Genomic DNA, 3,698 nt, shown 5'->3' with positions numbered 1-3,698 from the left:
TGCTTCAAAGATAAAAAACTCCAACAAAATATTTTCCTTTTGTCCATTTTAATTTTTAAAGGAAACCTATAAATCAAAATCTCTTCAGAACTCTTTAGAGTGAAATAAATACCCACGTGTTTTAAATAAATATCCATGTGTTTTAAAAATAATATGCCTACCCACTTATATTTATAGATATATGTGTGATGACTATGTGAAGACTCTAACTTAATTACACATCTTTTATCATGTGTCTCAGCATTATCTTTAACCAAGAAAGGCCTATTTTTTTAATAACATCTCTTTGGTCAATTGGTTTCAATATTAAGCATGCTGAAATAATCATTATGTGTTATGCTATCCAAAATCTTCCCAAAATCTCCCTTGATCAAAATATAATGCAGTTTAAATATGTTAGGCAACATGTACTCTACCTATTTGCATTATGTCAAATGAACTGGATCATTCCAATATGGTGTTACATGTGCATGGAAGCCTGTAGCATTTTATAACAGGTGTTGAGGAAATGTACTAGACAGAGATATTGACAGTAAGGTCATCTGTAAGCATAAACACTAAAAATATCAAGAAAACTATATAGTCATCAGTGGCATGAGAAGAGATAAAACAATACATAGGATGAATTAGCTGTGTTCCCCAACAAAACAAAAATAACAACAAAAGACAAACACATACACACAAAAGACATTTATTTTGCCACACACAACATTTTGCTTTGCCTCACTGTGCTCTTTTCCTCTCTCTCTCTCTTTCTCTTTTTCTCCCCCTCATCATTCTCAAATATATAGAGAGAGGTCAGAGACAGAGGGAAGTCATTACATGGCAAAAAATGGAACTTACAAAGATGAAGGAAATGCATGAAGTAACATTCAATAATTGTTTTTTTTAATGTTGTCAGAATGCATTTACCTCCATTAAAACATTTAGAACATTTTGCTTGGGATTTTGGTTATTGACATGAATGTCTCTCTCACTAGATAAAATAATTCCTCTAATTTATTTCTGAATTCATATAAGACCTAAAATAATGCCATTGAACATGATATGTATTCAATATAGTTCTCAAGTCAATCTTAAATTGTAATTCTAAATTTAGTTAATTTACCAAGAAAGCAGTGATTGTGTAAAGGTTTATTGCTGACATAGAAAGAATATGTTCACGGAAAAGATTTTAATTGAAACAGTTTTGTGAGTTACCCTAGAATATCAATATGACAATTGTACTAGTGAGGAACTATTGGAAGTAGAACTAGTAATAAATTCTAGCATTTTTGCCCTAAAACTTTTGTCTTTAAATAAGATTTTAAGTATATAGTCACAAAACACAAATGAAAGTTATAACTTTTTTTTTTACAAATCGTAGCTCTATGAGTAAAAATAAATTTTAAAATATAGTTGCAAAATATAACACCACAGTGTCTTAAAATTATTATATATATGTTCATACAAATATCTTTTTGGTTGTTCTAAATAAACTTCAGAAACGTTTTCCAATTCTCAGTGAGGCAAGCATTCCAATTTTCTGCAATATTAGCAGGGGTAACTAATGATGGCTAATTTTTGCCTGTAGTATTTCCCTCAATCTGCTTGTGCACTTTCAGTTTCTCTGGCAGCAGCAGCATTTGTAAATTTTCTGGTCACTAAGCACTCAAGTACAATTGTAAGTGATCAGTTTGCAATTGGCTAACAAGGAGAAAATACAGCAAAAAAAGAATGTTTGTGTGTATTTATAAATGTTCATAAAAATTTTAAAAGCTCTATGTGCACAAGATTTTTTCTGTCTGCTACATTATATTATTTTGAAAAGCCAGATGTTTATAAGAAAGAATACATTTCTTTAGTTGAAGAGGATGAAACCACATATTTTGAAGGAGCTTTATTATATTGTATTTGAGAAACATCTTACTCTCAGTAATTACCCCATTTCCCATTTATATTTATTTATTAAAAAAAATGCTACTTAAATAACAGTAATACACAAAATGGCATCTTCTCATTATCGATTTTACAAGTCAGATATTTAAGCAATAGATTAGATTTTTTTAAACTCAATATTTTTATGACACACATATCAAGACATAGCAGAGATGATATGAAAGTGTAAGTTGCCTAACATTTAGAAGTTCAAGGAATTAAAAATTTACACAGAGACTATTTAGTAAAAGTAAAAGTGTGCCATATTTTAAACTCAAAGAAAGTTGGTATGAATCCATTTTAATTATCATAGTCATACCAAATTAAATCGTTGCCCAGAAACTTTCCCAGGACTGTTTGGTGAAGCCACATAGGGAAAGGTTCAGCTCCATGAACAGAGCCATGTCGCAGGGCAACTTAATGAGCATCTTTCATAAAAATTAGGTCATGTGATGAAGGAAGGAAGGAAGGGAATAAGGAAGGAAGGAAGGAAGAAAGGAAAGAAGGAAGAAAAGAAGGAAAGAGAGATGTCCAGTTTCTGAATAATTCACAGATAAGCTTTTATCCAAATTCCTTAACACTATTCAGAGGTGACATTCCATGTATGTGTTAAGACTGTGTGTATCACTTGCATTGGAATTTTGTTCAATGGAAAAATCATAAGGATGCATTATTCAGCTGACAGGAACTCTAAACACACAGGGCTTTGGTAAAAGTGAGGTGCCAAATTAGCTATAAAAGTATATTACATTAAGGCTTAATTTCATACTTTCATTGAAGCCCAATCATGCTGGCCACCATTCAACAGGTTACAGAAATCACAGATGATGAACACAGGGATATTATAAACAAAGGTAAACTTGCCAGCTAAAGGCAAATACAATGGTTGTTTTTACCTAAGCAGAGTACAAATGATCTCTTAAGCTCTGTATTACTGAAAATAACCAACTTGATCCTCAAACTGTTCCCTTTTGGTTCAAGAGGCTCTGGATATATTTTAAAGATATTATAAATGATAATCTTCATGTAACAGAGACCAAGCAGAGCCTCAGAGTGTATAGAATGCCCTTGGTGTTATATAGAAAGAGGGATCCCACTGGACAGTAGGGAGACCTTGCTGGGAGCACTACTTGGCCCCCAGAAGGTGCCTTTGTATGGAAATACATGTACCACCTTCTTGAGTCAGGGGTTGCCCTGCTTCTCAGTCTAGTGGGTGGAGCATGGTATAGTCTGGATTTCAACCCTCATTTTATCCCTCTGCTTAGAGATTTTTCTGCTACACAAAACCTGCAGAACTTTAAAAGGTGGTCCTGGAGACCAAAATAATAACATCTTTGCAACTGCATGCCAGTTTCTACCTTCTAAGTAATATATCTTTTTGGTGTGTACTTCTGAGGCCTGAAAGAAAATCGGAGAAGAGAAATTGATTAACATTAGAAAGAGCATCAAGGTAAATGCAGAAAAAGGAAAGTAAAAGGAAACAAAGGTTTTTGGGTAGAAAAGACCCTGAAGGTAGTAAAAAGGTGTGTGAGAAGAGAATGGAGAGTAAATTGGAAAAACAAGTCTCATAAAGTATCAGAGATCATTATCACAGTAGGATAATTTGCCTGGGACTATTAACAGAGGTGTGGATGGAGTGTAGAACGATTGGCAGGAATAGTACAAGAAATTTATACCAACAGTGTCAGAGATGTAATTCACCCCTGGACCTGAAGGAAGCAGAATACAAGCAGAGGAGTCCAGAATCTGGGACCCAGGCTGCCTTAAGAAGGATAGAACCT

Source organism: Furipterus horrens, unplaced genomic scaffold (assembly GCF_987537825.1).
Source record: "Furipterus horrens unplaced genomic scaffold, mFurHor1.1.pri manual_scaffold_1, whole genome shotgun sequence".
In the NCBI taxonomy this organism is placed as follows: domain Eukaryota; kingdom Metazoa; phylum Chordata; class Mammalia; order Chiroptera; family Furipteridae; genus Furipterus; species Furipterus horrens.
This window is presented reverse-complemented; position numbering follows the sequence as displayed.